This window comes from Ambystoma mexicanum, chromosome 7q, assembly GCF_040938575.1.
Source record: "Ambystoma mexicanum isolate Mex_15411 chromosome 7q, UKY_AmexF1_1, whole genome shotgun sequence".
NCBI lineage: Eukaryota > Metazoa > Chordata > Amphibia > Caudata > Ambystomatidae > Ambystoma > Ambystoma mexicanum.
Window position 1 is genome coordinate 648860530 of NC_090941.1, and position 23283 is coordinate 648883812.

The window sequence follows — 23283 nt, forward strand, 5'->3', positions numbered from 1 at the left end:
TCAACATTGTCTCCTTGGGACTCCCTCATTCATTCTGCGTCTATTATAAACTATGAACTGAATTCCCTGATGTTACAGGCTCACTTGCAACCATATTACATTCCTTTGCTACTAACACCGCGTGAATAAAACTTGTAACAGTTAATGGGACAGGTGTATTTTTAATCTTAGAGATTTGAGTCTGCCTATCGAGAGCTTCAAACTATCTTAGTTGGGGTTATGGGGTGCATTCTTGGTGTTTCTTTGACAGTCTTCTGCTATCAACAGGGACAAAGGGTACATCGCCATGGGGTCCACCTCATACCTCTGATGGGCGTGTCATCCACAGGCTTGGGGGGGCTCCAAATGTCATCCTGAGTGTAAACACTACTATATTCAACAATTTGTTGTTAACAAACTTATAATTATTTCAGAGCGCTGAACAGTAGAGGGAGTGGTACTTATTGGGGTATCCTTGTGTCAGTTTATGGTCCTCATTTGTTGGTGAAGTGTTCCTTTAAGTACTGTGTTTTTAGTTCTTATCTGAATCGCAGGAGGGGGGAAGCCAGCCTGGTGATATTTATTTATGTATTTATTTATTTATTTTTCACTTGTTAGGTGCTTATACAGCAAGTGTAAGCCGTACAGCAGGAAGGTTGTTCTAGAGAATGGCAGAATAGCAGGAGCATACCTGCTTTTGAGTCTTCCCCTTCTTGCCCTTCTTGGTTTCCATCCTGGAAATAGCTTGGATCCTGGTGTTGCGTTGTCCTCCTGAGATGGTGATCTTTCTTCTCAGTATGATGGCGTCTTCGACATTAGAGCTTTGCAGGTGTTGCATGCTGTCTTGAAGGTGATACAAGCCTGGAGGTTTAACCATTGCAATTAAAACAAATCCTCTGCACGCTCACACCAGAGTAACATCTATATCACTGCAAATACTACTCAAAGACTGGTGGGTCAAAATGTGAATATACACCTCCGAGGCGAAGAAACAGCCATTTTGGCAACCTCCTGGAAGAGGGAACAAACCTATCAAGAGAAGGCCACAGACACATTATTCAGGGAGGGCGACTGAAACAGATTAGCCAATTACATCAATTAGCTCCCCTACCAGGTCCCAACCGCCTCACTTACAAGGGATAGAAGTTGACTCTGTGAAAGGCCAGACAATTTCTTCCTTGACTTTACATGCAATGAAAAGCACTCCCGAGAAGGCAGCTCCTGATTTGCTTCAGTGTAAATCTTTGTGAATCAGGCCCATTAAGTGCTGGGTGCCATGTTTATCTCTGTCATGAACACCAGGCGGAACACACCCCTGCAAACCCATTATGAGCCAAAAAACTGATTTGGGTTTGATTTGCCAACGCAGAAATGTTCGAGGGAGAAAAGACTGAAGATTATTTTTTCGAAATAATCTTTGTTTTTTTCTCCCCTGAACATTACCGACTTACGCAAACCCCTACCCACGCCCCCAGCACACCCCCAGCCCCCTACTTACCTTGCTTCCGTCTCGCTGTGTCCCCGCAACGCCTGTTCCCTTTCACTTCTGTGATCGGTAAACGGTGCTGCAGGGTCCCTTCCTTTTTTATTTTTATGTATTTGATTTCTTTGTCGGGTCAGCTGCGCAGGTGTCCCCCGCAACCCCTGCTCACTATAATGAGCGGGGTTTGCGGGGGAACCCCCTGCAGCCGCTGCAGCCTTGTTTTGGGGGGCTGCGGGGCAGCTGCGAGGACACCCCTACAATCCCTGCTCACAGTATAGTGAGCAGGGGATGCAGCCTTTTTTTCTTTTTTTCTGGCTGTCGGGTTTTTCGAACAGCCGAAATTTTGTCCAAATCACGCATTTGGTAATTTTTTTATTCTGTCATTTTCCCAAAACCAAAAAACACAGTCCACCATCTTTTTTCAAGATTCCTTGGAAAAGGCTGCCCCAGATTCTACAGTTTGCACCGAACATTAAAGCAATCCTATACTTAAAACCTCTAGATAACGAAATTGGAGCTGGGAATAGCTGGTGACATCCAGGTCCCCGGAGGCCGGACACCACGAGAGCATTATTGAGTGGAAAAGAGACTCCTTGTAATTAGCATTATATGGGACTGCAGGCGGAAGCTCATGAGAACCCGTAGAACAATCAACATGAAGAAGGTGGGGGGGGGGGTGCAGACGAGAGGGACTCTGCTCTTCAACGGTCCTGTGTAAAATGTGCAGTCCTGACGATCATAAGGCTCCGAGTTAAAAGAGCAGCCTGGATGTGCCTCTCGGCACGGATCTGCTGTCGAAGTTCTTCTGTGTTTCTATGGTAACCGTTTAAACCACTTGACATTTGCACTCATTGCTCATACTATGGAAAGAGCCACAGGATTCCTGGCGTAGATGTATTCCCTCATTACTAATATAACACCCACACAAAATAAGAGCAGCAGGGCACAGTTGGAAATACATGCATAAAAATAGACATGTAAGTCAGCTGTTCACACAGGCAATGTATCTGCGTGGCATTCCTAGAATCTCGATGCCCTCTGCTGTTCGGTATTGTAAAGCGGCGCCCTGCCATATATTAATCAGAAGAGCTGCTCAACACAAACCAGTGTGACGAGCATCTTTGTTTGAACGTCACAGTACTGGGAATGCCGCCTAAAAATGGAAGCGTGTTTCGCAGATTCAGGAATGGATCAGATGGACAAGTGAATGCAAGTTGCTAAAAAAAAAAATGGAGGTCCCGATTCATGGAATTTATTGCATGGTTCAAAGCGACTTTCCACTGCAAAAATACACTTTGCACAGTTCCATGAATCAGGGTTTGTGTCGGCAGTGCAAAGTAACTTTTCAGCAGTACAAAGCCACTTTGAACCGTGCAAAAAATTCCATGAATCGGGTCCTGAATGTATAAACATGTAGAGTAATTTTATTTTTTGAGTCCACTTTTCCAGTGAGGCCCCAACTTTTTCAGCTGTGGGAAGAGGGGTTGACAAGGTGAGTATCACGTATCACTCCTCCAAATACTGCCAGGCCACTGGAGTGCCTCATGGCAGAAAAGGATGCCATGCAGCGTTAAAGTAACTAAGCCTTCCCAGGGGCCCAAGGGCAGGGTTGTTGGCTATGCATGCTGAGAAGTCCCAAGGCTAGCCGAAGCACCTGCCTTACCCAACACACTGATGGAGAGGACATAAATCGACTCAACCTGGCCTTGGGCCAGCTGGGGCAGGTGGAGGAGAGCACTAATGAGCCCTCTTCCCCAGGACAAACAGCTGGAGTCCAGATCCATGAGGTTACAGACACACTAGGTTGAGGGAACAGAATGACCCATTACCCCGTCCCCCCCCAGCAGGGGTTTGAACACAACACCTTCATCATGGCTGTTGATTGGACGTTTCAAAAATGATCCTGGCTTTTATGTTTTATGTTCATGTATTGGCTGTATATATTTGTCTTATGTTGTATTATATTTAAAATTAATAAACATGTAAATAAAATAAAAAATGTTTAAGCTATGCTCTATTAGGGCATTTATCATGGAAAGTAAACAGTAACATTTATAATTGGCCTTGCTCTCCTTGCTGATTGGTCATCTCAGTTTTGGTGCATTTCTGTGGATGGAAAGAGGTTAAGGAGCCTTTGACAGAGTTCTGGGCCACTATGAGGGAAGATTGCCAGTAAGGCTTTGGGCCCTGAAGGATATCTCAGGGCGTTTGGCTGAGGCAGAAAGGGAAGTAAGGCATGTATATTGATTGTAAATAGACCACGGGCGATTCCAACTATTTGCACACTTTTAGTGAGTTGTTGAGGAGTCTTAGGGGTGTGTGTGTGTGGGGGTTATCAGACATTTGATCGAAAAAAATTGGTCGACTGGACAAATGGTCGAACCAATTTGGTAGAAAACCAAATGGTCGAATTTTTATTTTTTTTATTTTTGCCCCTTTTTTTGGGGGGGGTCCCCCCTCCCCAACTCCCTTTTTTTTCTAAAAAAAACCCTTTTTTTCCCTAAACTACAACCTTAAAAATATATATATAAATAAAATAAAATATTCGACCATTTGGTTTTCGACGAAATTATGTCGACCAAATGTCCTGTCGACGAATTTTTTTCGATGAAATGTCTGGACACCTGTGTATGCGTGTGTTGGAGTGGAGGAGAACTGGGTGGGCGATGAATGCATTCATTTACATTTTTTCTGGACCCCCCAGAAGGCCATGAGAGGATAAAGGGAGGTCCTTGTTGGCGTGTTCAACTTGACATTCTTCCAGTGGGAGGTCTGGGTGGCTACTGTATGGATACCTCAACGTAGTGACCTGAGTCTTTATATCTGCGTGATTGGACTGGGAGCCAAGCAGAGGATCTAACAGGGAGATAGATCACTCGTAACAATGGGTTACGAATTGAGAAAGTGTGCTTCTCAAGACACCTGAAGACATGGCTAAGGTATCCTGCATTACCCAATCAATACTTTCTGCCCTCTTGGATATCTCATATTCTACAGGGCATGTATGGGTTTCTCCAACACATTATGGTTTAATTGGGAGAATAGGGGCTTATACTTACGTCAGATCAAAATATTCATTATTTCGAAGAAATATTAACATCTTCATAGAAGGTAACAGAACTACAAAAGCACAATAAGAATCCATATGGAGACATTAGTAAAACCCTCCCAACAGTAATAGAGACTATAAAGCTGCCCGAGCCCGCCTAATACCTGTCAATCTCAAACTATTGAGTAGATGCTTCCTCCTTAGTAAGGCATGAGCTGGGCAAAAGAAGAGTAAATATATGAGATACTGCATTGTGATCCAGTCACAGAAACATTTGTCCCCAAGGGATGAAATAAGATTTCACTTTTGAATCACACCAGCCAGTGGGAGCATGTTTGCCTTCAAGTTATTCAAGATACCCCTCTGTCTAGGCTTTGTAAACCAAGACACCTAATCCTCATACAATGATTCTCTTTTGAGTGGAAGATAGAGTGGCACTGAAGGTTTCCCTAGCTCTGTAGCTTCCCAAGCCAAGCATAAACTTTGAAGAAAATCGTGCAGAAATGCTTTTTTACTTTTTTATTGTTTTGTATTGAATGTTTATAAGGCACCTATACATCAATTGGTGTTTCCAGGCGCCACAAGGCAAACAAAGGGAAAGGGAACAGGGGAAATAATACAACAATAAAGGTCCTACTAGGCCTTGTGACATTCAGATCATGCAAATACAGTAAAGGGAAGTGCAATAGTGGAGGGTGGGTATGGTAGGTGCCCCAGGGCTGGATAAGTGCTGAGGCGGGTCTAGAGGTAAATGCCAGGAGGTGCCAGCAGTGGGGAACACTGACTAAGTGCGAGGAAGAGGGGGGACCAGACTGAAGAGGGATGCTGATCAGGGAGTTGGGGGCCTGGGAGGGCAGTGCTGGTAAGGGGGAGTGCTGATAAAGACTGCTCAAAGGAGGGCCTGGTAACCAGTAGGACTCCTAGGGACCAGGCTGCCAGTCACAGTAGCAGAAGTGGAATTAGCAAGCGAGGGAGAGAAGGAAAGAGGTAGAGAAAAGCAAGGTCTTGAGAAGTTTCTAGAACTTAAAGAGGTCCGGCTCAAATCTGAGATGGGCAGGGAGGCTGTTCCAAAGGGAGGCACCTGCCAAAGAGAGATATCTACCCACCACTCTCTGCTTGGAAAAGCGTCTGACCAGCAGAGAGTTGAAGCTAGAGGACCAAAGGGCTCTTGCAGGTGGGTGTTTAGGGGGAGAGAGAGTTGGATATAGTGGGCCCAGGCCTCAGAAAGCCTTGTGGATGATGCAGAGGGTCTTCAATCTGATCCTCACAGCAACTAGGAGCCACTGGAGAGATTTTAGGGCTGCAGAGATGCCGTCCCTGGGCTTGAGGCCAAGGATAAGTCTTGTATCATAATCTGTGCTTGGGGCCTGATTATATGATTGTGCTTATGGCTTGTTATGAGAGTGTGATGTGACTGTGGAACCTGGGAGGTGTCAGGGGATTCTAAGAATGGCAGTTAGTCCTGCTGCTCTGGATGGGAAAGGATGTCCCAGTATTTTCTCTAGCATCTTATCTACTTATGATCTTGGATGTGGCAATAAACTCACATACATATAACTTATCTGGCTCCGGTATCTTCAGTTATATCATCTTGCAGTCCTATTCTGGATTAGTTGAAAGGGGCGGAGGGAGGAAAGAGGCAGCTTGAGGAAAAGGCTGTTGCAGTAGTCCATCCTAGAGAGGACCAGAACTCCTGAGAGATTGAGTTTTTGGGGGAAGGTGAGGAAGGGGAGAATCCCTCTAAGGAGGTGAAGCTGAAAGTGGCCCTTTTTTGGCAAGGTCCAAGATGTTAGGGGAGAAGGAGAGAGAAGAGTCAAAGATGACAGCCATAGAGTAGGTGGGAGCAGGGGTCCCAATGAGGGGTACCAATCTCGGTTTTACTGGCAGTAAGACAGAGATTGTTGGCAGTGCACCATGCCTGAATAGAAGTTAGACAGTCAGGAATAATAGAGGGAGAAGCAGAGGAAATTGAGGGAAACTTGATGGAGAGCTGTGTGTCATCGGCATAACACTGGAAATAAGGAGAGAATGAAGACCTCAAGTGGGCAAGAGGGGAAAGATAGATGTTGAAGAGCCACGGTGACAGGATAGAGCCCTGAGGAATGCCGCAGGTAGAAGAGAGGAAAGGGCCCAGTTGCACCTGGATGATTTGATAGGAAGGAAGCCAGCCAGTCCAGTGCCTGATCCGTGATGCCGAGGGTATCACAGAGCTATTTTATGAGGATGGAATAATTGACTGTGTCAAAGACAGAGGAAAGGTAAATGAGAATGAGAACAGCAGGAGAGTTGGACTCAAGGTTAAAGAGCAGACCTTCACGGGTGTTCAGGAGAGCAGTTTCCATGCCTCTGGGTGCTCTGAAGCCAGACAGGTGGTCATGGAGGGAGCCCACAAGTTCAGTGTGGTGGATCAATTGGGGCATGACCTACCTCTCCAAGTGTTTGCACAGGAAGGGGGTAGTGGAGATAGGGCGATAGTTAGCCGGGCAGGAAGCAGATGGCTTTTACAAGGGCGTGCTTGAGAGATGGAGGAAAGGAGCCAGTGGCTAAGGAATGGTTACAGAAGTCAGCTAAGGCAGGAGCGAGTGAAGAGATGTTGTCCTTGATAGTTCTGGAGGAGCAAGGGAACACCTGTTTGGAGGAAGCTTTCATAGCGCTGACAACTTTGGAGAGCTCATTCGATGCTATGGGCAAGAAGGAGGATTGTGTGGGGGAAGACCATGGGGGCCACGGAAGGCCTGAGATCAGGTGGGGGAGTGAGGAGTGGAAAAGAGGAGAGTGAGGACAGGATGGCCTGTGCTTTAGTTGTGAAATGTGAGGCCAGTGAAGTACATAGGGCCTTGGATAGAAGAGGGGAGGTGGAAACTGCAGTAAGATTGGCGAGTTCCTTGCAGATTATGAACAGTTCAGCCGTGTTGTTGGTGGCTCTCAAGATGCAGGCTTGGATGTGGGCCCTCTTCTTGGATTAGATGGAGAAGCGGTATTGCCTTTGGAGGAGGCGACAGGCCAGTTTTTCAGTAGATGTACCTGAAGTCTACCACTTCCGTTCAGCAGCTCTGCACTTTCTTTTCAGTGAGGATAGGTCAGAGTGATACCAGCTGTTGTATTTCGAGGCAGGCTTCAGGCGTCTCCTCATGACAGGGGCAAGGTTGTCAAGGTTGTTGGAGATGGAGCAGTTAAGGTTAGCAAGGACTTTGTCAGTGGGAGAGTCAACAAAAGGAGTAGGAGGGGAGGTAAAGCAGCGACTGACACTCACTTCATCGGTTGACTGACGACGAAGGAGACTGGCAGTACGGGCAGAGACTCAGCCGGAGTACCCAGGAGCTCAAGGTGGGAAGGGAGGTGAGCATGGTCAGACCAGGAGAGGGGAGTAGTGAGAGGGTTAGGGATCAGGAAGTCTGCTGAAATGAGCGCATCCAAGGTGTGTCTGGCTGAGTTAGTCAGACCAGAGGGAAGAATAGTGAGGGAGAGTGAGTCACAGAGGTCGCAGAAGAGTATAGTGGGTGCTTCAGGGGAGTCAAGGCGGATGTGGAAGTCTCTGAGAAGGAGACGTTTGGGATCGAGGGGGTAAGATCCACCCGTTCTGAAAGGAAGAGGGAGATCGGGCTAGGAGGTCTATAGATCGTGGCAAAAGTAAGAGAGATGGAGGGAGAGACACAAAGCCTGCAGATTGGGCATTCGAAAGAGGAATAGGATTGGGTGGGTATGATAGTAGCAGGGACCCATTCAGGGAAAATAAGGATCACTCCGCCTCTGTACCGATTGGGCCTGTGCTTGGAGAGGAACTTATAGCCCTCGGGGAGAAGAGTGTCAAGAATAGTGACAGAGCTGACATTGAACCATGTGTTTAACAGCAGTGCAAGCATTCAAGGTAGCTAAGTGAACCTGGTTGCCACCTCTGAAGGTTTTCCAAAGGAGGAGTACAGGGGTGTGGTACACCAGTTGGCTGTCACGAAGAAGTCAGGTGGAAGGCGGCAAGAGGAATGGCAGGAGAGGGAAGGAAGTTAATGAGAGACGGTAGACGCCAATCACGGAGGAGATTGGGAACCCAGGGCCATGACAGTGCCATTGTGATAGACATTAATGATACACCTAGAGGATGAGAAGCATGCCAAGAGTACTTCCCATCTGGTTCCACCATTAATGGGAAAAGAAGAGAAAGGAGAGAGGTTAGAGATCATATGGGAGTCCAAGGATCTGGAGAGGGAATGACAAAGAGGATATCAGTGATAGTCTTCCTGGAGGAAGCATTGATGTAGGTGTCGGCAATGGGCAGGCCTGGATTAGAGACCAGCAGAGTTTCTTAAACGTTTTCCTTCCAGGCTTCGAGTGAGAGGTAGGATAGGAGATAGAGTAACAGTTAGAATAGATAGGGGAGAGAAAACAAATGGAGAAAATTGCACAATGCACAAGAAAACTCACTAGGCGGCAAAACAACCACAGAATGCCAATGGACAGGGGAAGATGACGCCGGTGCAGAATTCTTCAGGGCCACCCAGCCAAGTCAGGTCCTCCTTCAGGCAGGACAGATGGCTGGGTGTGGAATGTGAAATTCAAGGAGTTTTTAAATCTTCAGGTAGAATGAAACTTCCTCACCAGGGAGGGATCTCACAGAAGGGGCAGTTCTTAATTAGATGTTCCCAACAGTCCTTAGTTTGGTGGTGCCCGACAGTTCCTAACTAGGCGTGCCCAACAACAGCCAGGGCATAAAAGGAAAACTTGAAACTGCGTAGGCAATGGTGCAGGTGCCACCATAGTGATGAAGGGCGGGTTTGTTGCTTAGGCAGAAACGAGATGTGGGGCAAACACGGTTGCAAGTATGGGTGAGGTGAGCCAATGGACGAGACCAAAAAGGAGTCACCCAATCGATGTTGTAAAAGGTATTTGGTGCCGCTATGGCATTGAGGAACAGGCTGAGAAGATCTGCTGGAAAACAAGAGAACACAAGTGGCGGTAGGATTGAGATGAGGCACAGAAGGGGGTCAGGTGAGTTGCCACAGATGAAAGGCGAAGAGTGCAGAATCGAGAAGAGGGAAGAAGCAATTCAAATGAGTCACCCAGGTGAGAAACCAGAATTTTCCACCCCTACATTGTGGTTAAAAGAGATGAGGCTGGCATTGAAGCACGGTACCTGTGGGTAAGAAGGGGACAAGCAAATGTCAGATGAAGGATCCGATGCAACATACCTTCGTCGATGAGCACAAGTGGGTGCCTGTAGGGTGATATGAGGCCCAGGAGACCGCAAAAGAGATTCCCTTTCTAACAATGAAGAAAAATTGAAGACGCAGTGTTTGCCCAAGCAGAGGCCCAAGTCGGAGATAGCATTTCAGAGGAAAACGGAGTTTGTGCAGCCGACAGATAATGGATGCAGGTAGGGCAAAGTGAGGCTTCTTCATCGATGATACAAGGTTGATGACACCAACATAACAAACAAGGGTGTAGATAGTACTGGCCCAAGCAAAGGCCCAAACAAGGGAAAGTTCTTTCGCGATGTGAGCCACCGCCAAACACAAGCGGGTGCAGGTAGGGCAAAGTGGGGCCCAGGCGAACGGCCCCCACATTGAGGTAACAGTACCATGCTGTGAAATCAAGGCTTCAATGTTGGTGATGCAAAACTACAAACAGGCCAGGCTGCTACAGAAAAAAGAGGGCCCAGAGTCACAGTCAGGCGCTAATGCCACAGTTCAGAGAGGCTACAGTGGTACAAGCTAAACCCCAAGGAGGGCCTTAGATGTGGCACAGATGTAAATGAGATGTAGACCTTACTTGGGAGGCAGGAATGAAGGCCTCAGTGTCAGCAGGAACCGTCCACAGACAGAGATGTAACAGGATAGCAGAGGGGGCGACCCGGCAGGAATACAGGCAGAGCCTGGGGCCAGGTCCATGACAGCCAGCTCCAATCCTCCCAACGCCCCAACATCTAACACACTCTTCACACTCTGTGCACTCCACGCCTGAGGGAGGTGTTGTACTTATACTTGTAACACTGATCCTGATATGCCTGTCAGTAGCTAAGAGCTGTGAGTTTGCATTAACATATCACAGCCAGTCACTACTCATGCCAACGTCTGAACATTATGTCTCAGACGATAGCCTCTGTTAAGATTCTGATGATTGATTTTCCATTGGCAAAGCTAGTATGTCATCAGGCTCAGATAGATTATCTCAGATTATCAAGCCAGTTTCTGAATGCATCTTAAATATGGGTACACAAGCCAATGAGGGAGTGCAGAAAGGGATTATCCTTAATCTGGATAGATTTCACCTTGTCATAGCCCCAGGCTTATGTACCATAAAGGGCCAATGCAACAGACTTAACTTAATAAATATGGAATGAGGATTCACAGGGTAAACCACCTAGTTTTCTGCCGAATTCCATTAGGGCTCCATTTGTCTGTGCCAGCTTTGTTACTTTGTTGAGAAGAAGTGGAGTGCTTCGGGCGCATCCTCTGACAAACTGGCATGCTGCCTGCTTCAAAGGCAATACAGACTCTCTGTCCTGTCCAAGAAGAGAGTCCACATCCAAGCCTGCACCTCTGCAGCCTCTAACCACACGGCCAAACTCTTTAAAATCTGCAAGGAGCTGGCCAATACTTCTGTTGTCTCTACCTCTCCTGTTCCCTCACAGGCCCTCTGTACGGCTCTGGCTTCTCACTTCCCCACTAAGACTCAGGACATCCCGTCCTCATTCTCCTCTTCCTCTTCTCTCTACCTCTCTCAGCCCCCCTCTGGCCACTGCTCCCTCTCTCCTCCTTTCTCCTCTTTCTCTCCGACAACACCTGACGATATGTCTAGACAAGTCCGTTCTATGAAAGTGTCATCCAAACAGGTGCTACCCTCTCCTCCAGAACCACCAAGGACCACGCTGACACCTTGGCTCCAGCCTTGGCAGATTTCTGCAATGACTTGTTCACCAATGGATCTCTCCCCTCTCTCCTCAAGCACTCCCTTGTGCACCCCATTCTTAAAAAGCCTTCCGCTGATCTTACCTGTCCGGCAAACTACCGCCTGATTTCTATCACTCCTTTCTTGGTGAAACTCCTGGAAAAGCTGTCCATCTCCCAGCTTACCCTCCACACTGAATCTGTTGGTTGTCACCACGACCATTAGTCTGGATTCAGAACAGCCAGAGGCACGGAAATTGCTCTCCTGAACACCTGTGAAGATCTGCTCTCCAATCTGGACCCCAACCATCCTTCTGTCCTCATCCTCCTTGACCTTTCCTCTGATTTTGACATGGTTAATCACGCCATCCTGGTAAAATATCTCAGTGAGAACCTGGGCATCATGGACTAGTCCCTGGAGTGGTTAACTTCCTTCCTCCTGGAGCCACCCTCCCAGGTCCGACTTGGGTCTTTTCTCTCCACCACCTCTCCCTGCACATGTGGTATTCCCCAGGGCTCTATCCTCTCATTCTGGCCCTTCAATGTCTATGTGACCCCTTTGGCCCACCTGATCTCTGCCTTCTCCTCTAACTTTCAGTGTTATGCAGATGACACTCAGCTCTCTTTCAGGCTCCCCTCAGCCTCCTCTCCTTAGTCGTTCATTCCTGACTGTCTATCCACGATTCAGAATTGGTGAGCCTCCAATGATCTCTGCCTTAATGCCAGTAAGACAGAGAATGTTCTCATTGGGACCCCTGCTCCCGCTTTCCCTCTCCCACTCTGGCCGCCCTCCTTGGGCCCTCTTCCTTCGCCTTCCTGTGTGGCAAGAAACCTTGGTGTCATCTTCAACCCCACTCTCTCCTTCTTTCTTCACATCACAGACCTTGCCAAGAAGGACGACTACCAGCTGCACCTCCTCAGAGGTATTCTTCCTTTTCTCACTTCCCCAGAATCTCACTGTCTCCGGGGCCCTGGTTCTCTCTAGGCTGAACTACTGCAATAGCCTCTTTTTCAATCTGCCTGCCTCTACTCTCCGCCCTCTGTAACTAATCCAGAACAGGACTGCAAGACTTATCCTTGGCTGCAAGCCCAGGGACCGTATCTCTCCAGCCCTGGAATCTATCCACTGGCTTTCGGTGGCTGCCAGGGTCAAGTTCTGACCCTCTGCATTGTCCACAAAGCTTTCTGGGGCTGGGTACCGCACTACATCCAACTCTCTCTTCCAAAATACCTTCCTTCGCGAGCTCTTCGCTCGGGTACTTCAAACTCTCTGAGGGTCAGCCACTTCTCCAGGCAGAGAGTAGGGGGTGAGGTAGATCTCTCTCCTCTGCAGGTGCCTCCCTCTGGAATGGCCTCCCTGCCCCTCTCAAACTTGAGCCAGACCACCTGCAGCTCCGGAAACAGCCCATGACCTTCCCTTTCCCCTCTGCTTTCTCTCTCTCCCATCCCCTGCCGACCTACCTGCGCTGACTGGTTGCTTGGCTACCCTCCGAGTCTCACTGGGTACCAGGCTCCTCCATGTTCAGTTTCCCCAGCACTGCCTCCGGCTATACCATGCAATTAGGGGCAGTAACTGTAAACCCCTACAGTACTCTTCCTCCTTGCACTAACCCAGAGCTGCACTGCCCTGGCTGCACCTACTCAGAGCAATGCTGCCCTGATTGCACTTCTCCCTCCCTGTCCTTGGCACTTCCCCCTGGCACTTCCGCCTCTCCTTTCCCCCTGCACTTTGCGTTGTCGCACTTGCACGATCTGAATGGCACAATGCCTAGTAAGATTGTTTGTCTTGTCCTCCTTCTCTCTTCCCCTCCTTGTCTTGTCGCACCTAAAAACACTTGTGTACAGGCGCCTTATAAATGACATATATCATATCATATCATATCATTGTTAATTTGGGAGTTCATTTAGGATTTAAGAGACTTTGACCCCCAAATAGCAAAACTGCTTGATGCAGTCATATTTCCCCTCTGCCCTGCATTAATATCTGGAGGGAGCATTCGCAGGGATCTACCAATGTGTACGATGTCATACATACTCAAATTCAATTTCAAGTCTTGAGCTGTCATATATTTCCAATAACCTGTAGCCAGAGCCTGTAAAGATCATACTGTTCATGCTTGCAAAACAACATCGTCTGCGTAGGAGAGTACAGAGATGTTCTGTCCACCCATTTTGGGAGCATCCTGAAATCATTAATTTAATTCTGAATGTAATGAATTTACGTATAAATTAAAAAGAAGCGGTATCAAGACATTCCCCTGTCTCACCCTTTGCGTGAAGCAAAAATCAGGTGTATATTCGGCAGGTTGTCTATAACAAACCCTGGATGACTGGTCCCGGTGCATTTCAGGAGTGGGCCTGACACACCCATAGAAGACAGTACAGCCCACAGTTTTCAACGATTTACACAAGCAAAGGCTGCACTAAGATCCATAAACCCCAGATAGAGTGTACTTTTATCACCCAAGACATATCTACCTAGGATTAATCTGAGGTTTAAGAACCATTCTATGGTGCTCATTCCTTCCCAGAGACCACATTGAAATTCATTGAGTAGGCATTTAGCCATGGCCCAGTGAATAATCCTGTTCTATTTCACTGTACCAAACCTTTTAACAATAGAGTTCAAAAGAGAGATTGAGAGATAGCACTTAACATCTAATCGATCAGCTTTCTTAAATATCAGCATTATGACAGCTTTTTCTTTTAGTTCAGTGAAAATTTAGAAGTTAATGCTACAGCTTTGAATATTTTATTAATAACCGGGTCCCAGATTTCATGCTCATAGTTGAATAGATCCATCAGGATAAAATCTGGGCATGTAGGATTCAAATTAGCTGATCTCTTTGCAGATAATTGCTGGGACGTGTAGTGAGTTAAGGCTTTTCATGCCTGGTTAGTGGTTCCATTGATGGCAGCAGGAAAGATAGCCCTGAGAGAATAGCTAGGTTCTACAATGAAACAAAAGGATCAGGATCAACCAATTTCACCTGACTTGTATTCAAGCACAACCATCTACTTGAGAAAAGTGTTGGCTTTAAGCCCCGTGCTACCAGCCTCCTAAATTCTGTGCTGTTTTCATCTCGGGTAGCTTGCTCTAATCTATCTCAGAACTGTTTTGTTCAAAGTTCTCTATGCTGCACACATAACCTTTCCCTTATTACATCTACACACCTCTACTAGTACTGAATTGTGAATAAGATTCTCTCGCATGTCAATCAGGGCTTGTTTAGCTAGCTTGCAATCTTTAATAGACCATCTTTGAAACTGGTAGGCACAATTCTTAGGACTTACAAGGATTGTGCTACCAGTTTCTGTGATCCAGCAGAGGTTCCCCCATTATATTTTTTTGGGCCTGTGCAGTTAAATGCATTTGAATTTAGGGTAATGCAGAGGAGATCATTTGATTAGATGTGTTTCCTTTATCTAGTGATTCCTAGTTTAAGTGCCTATGGACACTTTCTTCAATTTTGGATTATTTACGGATACCTAAATTCAGTGCCTCTGGCGACTATATGCAATATTTGATTATTTAGGAATCCTAGATGCTGAGCCTCTGGACATTTGATTATTTAGGAATTCCAAATAAAGTGCCTATGGCCACTATCTTCAACATTTGGTTATTTGGCGATAGCCAGGGACAGTTCCCTATCTTCATTACTTGATTGCAATGGAGATCATTCTTGGTAGAAGAGGCTTTCATAGAGATTACTAAGGGTTCATGATGACGATCAACCCTGGTCTCCACCAAGGCCAACTCAGCCTTTCATCCTTCCGTGGTCGATAAATTAGTACCAGCTTTAGTTGGGTGATAACTTTATGTAAATATGCTCTATGTACAGCGCTTTGATGAAAACTCTATATAAATGACAGATCATTATCATTTTTTTTTTTTTTTAACTTCTTTTTATTGGTTTACAACATAAAAGGAATGGGAGCGAACAGACAAAACAGAACAGAACAGAACCGAAACAAAAGTCACCCTCCCATTTTCCTTTCCCCCATCCTCCCCCCCTCCCTCTCCCCAAAGGCTGCCGCAGTGTGTTCGTGGTCCGTTGCCGCCTCGGGGCCGGCGCCGGCCGTTGTCAAGTTCGTAGCGGAGGGGCCGGTCTCCTGGTGGCCTCCCTCCCTTCTCTGGGAGTTTCCTTCCGTCTTGTCCTTGTATGTGTTTGCTGGTCTTTCCCAATTGGATTTGCACTATTCAGAGTCCGCGCTGGTCTCGACCTCGCCCCTTTTTTCCCGTTGGATCTCTCTCTCTGGATTGTGTAGTGTCTCCTGACGTGGGCGGTTCGATTTCTTCGTTTCCTGAGTCGTCTGGATCGCTGTTGTCAGTCGTATCTTCCTCGCCCCCTCTGCTAAACAGGTTTTGCACCAGGGAGTTCCATGCTTGTAGTTTGGCTCCGCTGTCGCTCTCTCCCCTTTGTGTAGCTCTCGCCCAGACTGCTGTCTCTGCTATTGCCCATTTCTGTAGGTCAGCCCACCATCCTTCCTTCGAGGGGCCTTCGCTCTTGTTCCATGCCATTGCTATGCGGCGTTTCGCTAGTATTGTCATTAGGTCCTTCATTTTTGCTATGTGTATCATCTGCCGGTGCCCCCTTGGGAACAGGCCCAGTAGGTATGTTGCTGGCGTTCTTGCTGGCATCTGTATGTCTGCTGTTAACGCCTTTTCTCTCACCGTGTTCCAGAAGTCTGCTATTTGCGGGCACGACCAGAACATGTGCACCATGTCGGCCTGTTCGTCTCCGCACCGCGGGCAGCTCCGGATTTGCCCTTCTCCCATCTTCGTCATTCTCTTGGGAGTTAGATATGCTCTGTGTACTATGTATATCTGCAGTTGTCTGAACCTGGCGTTTCTGGACACCTTTTTTGTGTACATGAGGACTTTGTTCCATTCCTCGTCTTCGAAAGGTTGTTGTAGTTCCTCTTCCCACCTCATCCGTGCTGTTAGTGCCTTTCTGTTGGTATGTCCCAGTATTCGCTCATAGAGTCTGGACACCGTGTGTCCTCCTTCAGATATGTCGTACCATGCCTCTAGTTCTCCTTCATCGTCCTCGGGCTCTGGCATAGTGCTCCACCTCTTCTTTATTGTTTGAACTAGGCTGTTGTGCAGGATGAATTGGCCCCTGTGTACCTCTTGTTCTTCCATCAAGGTCTGGAATTCTACCCACTGTCCGTCACGCCACAGGTCCCCAATTTGGGCCACACCTTTGTCTTCCCATTGTGCTCTGTACGTGGTCAGGCTGGCCACTCGGGTGTCCACCAGCCCCGCCAGCGGGATGTGTCTTGAGCAGGGGTCTCGTATGCCTTGTGTCTTCCAGGCTCTCTTCCATAGTGTTCGGCCTAGTTGGGCTATTTTGGGTAGGTCTTTGGCTTGGGCAGCATTGATCCATAGTAATTCTCTCAGGTGATACCTCCGGAGTGTTGGCCCTATGATTATCGTGTCTATTGAGGTCTCCTCACCCAGCCATCTCACTACAAATTGGAGTTGTGCTGCCAAGTAGTAATATTCAAAATCTGGGAGTTTGATGCCCCCCCACTCATAGCTTCTCTGTAGTGTGCTCAGTGCCACCCTGTTTCGTCCCCCTCCCCATATGAAGGTTCTCGCCATTGTGTGTAGGTTCTTGAAAAAGTGCCTCGGTATGTTGTATGGGATGTTCGTAAAGTAATATAAGAGTCGGGGTAGGACTGTCATTTTTAGTAGTGCCGCCCGGCCTATCATGCCCAACGGTAGGGTCTGCCAGAATTTCATAGCCTTTTCTATTTTGTCTAAGGCTACTTGTGTGTTACCTGCGTGTGTTTCCATGGTGTCGTGATGGATGTTCACTCCTAGGTATTTGAAGGTGTTCGGGGCCCATGTGATGCCCAGGGGCGGTAATTGATCTAACGGTACTGCGCGTAGGCCTGCCAGGGGGAAGAGCAAGGATTTTTCTCTATTAACCACTATTCCCGACAACCTTCCGAACGCGCGTAGCGCCTCTAGTAGGTCCTGCAGGTGGATGCGTGGGTTCTGTACGTAAAGGAGTATATCGTCTGCGTATATGGATATCTGGTGTGTCTCCCCGTCTATCTCTATGCCTGTGTCCCTGTAATCCGTTCTTAGGAATACTGCGAACGGTTCCAGGGCCAGGATATATAACATTGGGGACAGGGGGCATCCCTGTTTTGTGCCTCGCTCTATGCCCCATTCCCCAGAGACTTGTCTACCCGTCTTGACTCTCGCCCTCGGGTCTTTGTATAGTAGTTCTATCCATCTTATGAACCCTTGACCAATTCCGTAGTGGGTGAGCGTTCCCAGGAGCCAGTCCCATCCCACCGAATCGAATGCTTTGATTGCATCCAGTGAGGCTACTGCACACTCCCCTCCCTCCTGGTTAGTCCTTTCTATAACGTAGTGGAGTCTGCGCAGGTTCCAGGACGTGTTTCGTTCTGGCACGTACCCTGTCTGGTCTGTGTGGATCAAGGTGGGTAGCACTCTTTTCAGGCGGTTAGCTAGTGCCGCCGTCAGGATCTTGGAGTCCTGGTTTATTAGGGAAATCGGTCTGTAGGAACCGCATTCAAGGGGGGGCTTGTCTGGTTTAAGGATCGGGATTATTATGGATTCTGACATGCTATTCGGGAGTCTTCCTTTCTCGTATGCTTCTTCTAGTGTTTCTAGCAGTCTCGGGACTATGTCATTTTTGTATTGTTTGTAAAATTCCCCTGGGAGTCCGTCCGGCCCCGGGGATTTCCCTGTCGGGAGCTGGGCGATTACTTCCGTTAGTTCCTCTGCAGTGAGAGGGGCGTCTAGTATTTGGGCCTGTTCCTCCGTCAATTGTGGAAGTTTGATTTCCGCGAGGGCTTCTCTCAGGTCTCCCTCCTCTGCCTCCTGGACCTTGGAATATAGGTTCTCGTAGAACTGCGAGAACACCTCGTTTATTCCCTCTTGGGATCTTATCACCTCTCCCTTTCTGTTCTGAATTTCATTAATTGGCTCCCGCTTAGTCTCCTGCTTGGTTAACCAGGCCAGGAGTCTTCTAGGCTTGTCTCCCTCGGCGTGTAGTTTCTGTATATATTTCCCATAGTCTAGCCGTCCTAGTCTTTCCCAGATCTCTACGCACTGCTGTCGCAGGGCGGTGAGGTTCTCTTGTTCCGCTCCCTTCTCCCCCGCTTGTCTCTCTGCCTTCTCGATTCTCCTTTCTAACTCATCTAATCGTGCTAGGGTTTCTCGCCTGAGACCTCCCATTTTCCCCATCGCCTCCCCTCTGACTACCACCTTGAAGGCTTCCCAGACCGTTCCCGTGCTTTCTACACTACCCTCATTATGTTCAAAATAGTCTTCTATTACGCTTTGGATGTGCTCCTGGAATCCCGCATCTAGTAATGCCTCTGCTCTCAATCTCCATGTTGGTATTGGGGCTCTCCTGTGTGTGTGTGCCCATGTGGTCGTCTGGGGGGCGTGGTCGGATAGGGTTCGCGCGTGTATGTGTGCCTCAGTGAATTCCCCCAGTGTCTCCTTGCCCGTAAACAGGTAGTCTATTCGCGTGAATGTCTTGTGTGGGGCGCTATAATGTGTGTATCCCCTCTCTTCCCCGTGTACCTTCCTCCAAATGTCTTCGAGCTCGAGCTGGTCCAGTATCTGTTGTAGTGCCCTCGCTGGTGGCGCTGCTCTCTTGTGCTTATTGTCCGACCTGTCCAGCCGGGGGTCTAGTGTGCAATTGTGGTCGCCTGCCCAGATCATCGTTGCGTTCCTGTACGGGGCCAGCCTGGGCGGGAGCGTCCTGAAGAAGGCCGTAGCGTCGTGGTTTGGGGCATAGGTGTTCACGAGGCATATCTCCCGGTTTTCTAGCATCCCATGGACTACCAGGATTCTTCCTTCCGCGTCTTTCTCCTGGTTGATGAGCTGGAATGGGACGCCCGGGGCGACCCAGGTTATGACTCCTCTGGCGTAGTTGGAGTATGTTGCACTATACATCTGGCCTCCCCATTTTTCCTTTATTTTGGCCTGTTTTTCCGCCGTCAGGTGCGTCTCTTGCAATAGTGCAATGTGGGTCTTTGTTTTGTTCAGCCAAGTATAGATCCTTAGCCTCTTGACATATGCGTTCATCCCCCTGACATTCCACGTGACAATTCTTAGGACATCTCGGTCCTTGTGGGGGCTAGCGGTTGCGGCCTGTTCTTTCCCATGGGCTCGCTTAGTGTCTCATTCTCTCGGTGTGTCCCAGCCGGGGGCCCGAGTTTCTTCTTCCGGCTGTTGAGTTTTGAATCATCCGTCCGTTTTCTCCCTCGGGCCATCTCTCTCTCAGTTGGCCGCTTTGTATTGTGGGTGGTCTTGCCTCGTGCTTTCCGCCAGCTTTTTGTTCGTGGGTGCTGTCCCCTGAGTTTGCTTTCCTTGTCGGTTCTTTGTGTGTGACGGCCGTTGGATCCTCTTCCGCTCTCTTCCTTTCTTTGCGGGCTTTGCCTTAACTCCCCAACTGTTGTAACTGTTAACCCAAATAACGTCAACAAACGCCCAGCCTCCCCTCTTCCGCTCGGGCTCCACCGCTTTCCAGGTGCCGCTTTTTCCTCCTCGGCCTTGCCCGTCGCGGCGTAGTGTCTTGAAACTGACACTATAAACATTGTTTTTACTGGGGCTTCTCCGCGGGTCTTGGCGGTTCTCCTTCCCCGAGTCTTATGCTCCCTTTGTAAGTCTTTTTACTGTAGGCTTTTCAGCTTGGAGGCTGTCGGTTGCTCCTTTTCGTTTCCTCCTGGTAGGGCACCTCTACCATCTTGTTCCTGTAGCGTTGAGTGTACTTGTCGTGCCCGGTTCTAGTCTCTATTTTGTCGGGGGTGGTTTCTGTTTCGCTCGTTCCTCTCCGCCGGTTGTGGAATCCCTCGCTGGTCCATCCACTCCTGGGCGTCGGTCGTTGTCTCGAAGATCTGTGTTTTTCCATCGTGCAGTATTTTTAGTTTGGCTGGGTACAGCAGCATGAATTTCACCCCTGCCGCTCGAAGGCGCTCTTTGGTCTGCCAGAACTGGGCTCTCTGCTTTTGCACGAGTGCTGTGTAGTCTGGATATATCGTTATCCTGGCTCCGTTCCTTGTGATGTTCCCTCCTTCTCTCGAGAAGGTCAGGATTTTCTCCCTGTCTTTAAAGTTCATGATTTTTGCAATCATTGGTCTTGGTGGTGCTCCTGGGCGCGGTCTTCTAGTCAGCGCTCGGTGTGCCCTTTCGACCGCGAAGCCTTGGGATAGGGTCTCTGCTCCCACTTCTTGGATCAGTAGATTCTCTATGTAGTTCGTGGGGTCCCTTCCTTCCTCCCCCTCTGGCAGCCCCACTATTCGTACGTTGTTGCGCCGGGCCCTGCCTTCTGCGTCTTCAGCTCTGCGTTCTAGTGTATTAATTCTTTCCAGTGCTTCCGTCATTTGTGTTCGCGCGGCGGACACTTCCTCTGTGTTGCTCTGCGCTTGCTGTTCCACTGTTGTCATCCTTTCTGCCAGGTTTCTCGTATCTTGTCTAAGGAGTCCCACGTCTACCATCACTGCGTCCAACTTGCCTTCTATCGACGTCTTTAACGCCCCTATGGCTTCCAGTATGCTACTTTCCACTTGCCTGATCTCTCCTTGCGTGGCGTATGGCTCCGGCATGTCTTTCTCCCCAGTCTCTGGCTGTTGGTCGTCGCTCTTTCGGGTGAATGTCTCCATGACTGTTTGTCTCCCTCTGCCGCCTTTGGGCTTGTCTGGCATGTTAGTGCCCACTGTTCTTAGCCTATAGTTGGGCTCTGTTCACTCTGGTTTTGTTTGTGCTTCTGTGGGTCCCTGCTCAATTCTCCCGCTCGCTTCCGCTCTTTCTTACTTGTGCTGCCTTATCATGGCGATTTCTCTCTGTGTCTTCGCCCTCGTTGTCCGTCTGCCGTCTCTCTCCGGTGTTCACTTCTCTTCCGCTTCCAGGCGATTGGAGTCTGTGCCTTGCGTAGGGCGGCTCGTTCCCCGGTTTCTGCCTGTGTGGGAGGGGGCCAGTTCGTGGTGACCATGTGGTTCTCACCTCCGTTTACTGGTTATCTGTGAGGCAGCTGGTTGGGGTGGTGTCCGGGTCTGCGTGTGATTTCTTGTCCTCCTCGTTATGACGGCGGCTACCTTTCTTCTCTCGTCTCGTCTCCGTTAGGTCCCGGCTCTCCTGGCCTTCCTCACGGTCTGTTTTCTGTTCCCTGGTCCTGGTTCCTGTGCCGCTGCGTCGCCTCCCTTCTCGGGATCACCCGTTGCTTGCTGGCTCTTTGCTTCTGCTGGTCACCTCTGCGTCGGCAGGGAAGGGCTCTTCTTCGGTTCGATCTGTTGGCCGCTTCCCGTCCGTGGGTCTCGACGCCTTCTTCCTTCCCGGTTTGGTGTCGCGCTGCTTCTGTGGTTGTCTCAGGCTTCTCTTCCTGTTGCTGCTGCCGGTGCCTTGTCTCGCTGCCAGTCGGGTGATGCTCCGGTCCTGCTCGGCCTGGGCGTTGGTCTGCTATCCCCCTCGGTTCCACTCCGGACTGGCAGGTAAGGGCTCTTCGTCGGCTAACCGGTCTGTGGGTCTTCTCGTATTTCGTATTCGTCGCTGTTTCTCCTATCGGGTTCCGCCGCCGCTGCTTCTCATCTCCGCGTTGGCCAGGTTCTTCTGGATCTAGTCCGTTCTCCGTTGCCTCTCGTTGTGGGATCCCTCGTTGTTCTGCTGCTGCTCTCCTCCGCCTCGTCGTGAAGGAATCTGCCTCGGTTCGGTCTGTGGGCCGCTTTCAATCCGTTCTGCCTCGCCTCCCGGGTTCTTCGGTTGTTCTGCTGGGCCTCCGCTGCTTCCGCACTCCTCAGCGTCGAGGGGGCTCTCTCGATCTGGTCTACGAATCGTCTCCCGGTCTCTACCGTCCCGTCTCTCGGGGTCCCGCGTTGCTCTGTTGGCTCTCCGCCGTTGCCGCTCGCCTCCGTTCTTCTGAGCTCGGTTTGTAGGTCGCCCCTCGTCTCCGCTGCTTCACCGCTCAGGTTCTTCCGTTGTTCCGCTGGGCCTCCGCTGCTGCTGCTCGTCTCCGCCTCGGCTGGGGAACGCTGTTCTTCGGCCCCGGTCCGTGGGCCGCTTCTTATCCTTGAGCCGCGCCGTCTTCGCCTTCTCTGGGTCGGTGTCGCGCGGCTATCTCTGCGGTTGGCGTCCCGGACTTCTGCCTCTCTGGAGGTGCTTCGATCTTGCCTGATCAGCTGTCTCGCCCGGCTCCTCTCCTTCCCTTCGGCCTTCTTCGTGTGCCGAAGTGCAGGTCTCAGCGTCGCGCGCCCGCCATTTTGTTGGTGGTACTACGCGTCTCGCCCTCTTCTCGTTTTCGGTTTTCCGGGCTCCGTTTTCCCTCGGGTCTTCTCCCGTGTGTGCTTTGGGTCTTCCGACGTCTTTTCCTAGCGTTTGTTCAGGTTTTTCCGTCCAGATATGCGCCTTTCTCAGGATCTTTGGTCGGATCTAGTGGGAGCTTCTCGGAGTTCGCTCACGCTCGCATGGCCGCCAAGCCACGCCCCCCGACAGATCATTATCATTATCACTTAAAATCCACAAAATGCCAGTGTTCAATCTGGACCAGCAAATAACCAATTGTGGATGAGTATCTGGGACTACAAAAGGTTGACTGGCCCAGGCTGCCAAAGGGAAATCTCCCATCCACCTGATAAAATGCCCAGTTCAATAAGAACTGAAAAAGCGTTGCTCCAGCCATCCCTGTGCTGCGACCCCTGATCCAAAAGGGAGAAATGCCATAAGCAGCACGCTCACTCATTACCCCAAGGCTAGGTCAGCGACAGGCCTTACCACCACTTTCCGTTGTCAGTGGGTCTGGCTGAGGTAAGGTCTGTCCTTTCTGGAAGCTATTTTGACTAGACAGGAGATGAAACATTACAGTCAAAGTGAACTCCCGGTGGCAGAAATATGGAGGAAAAAC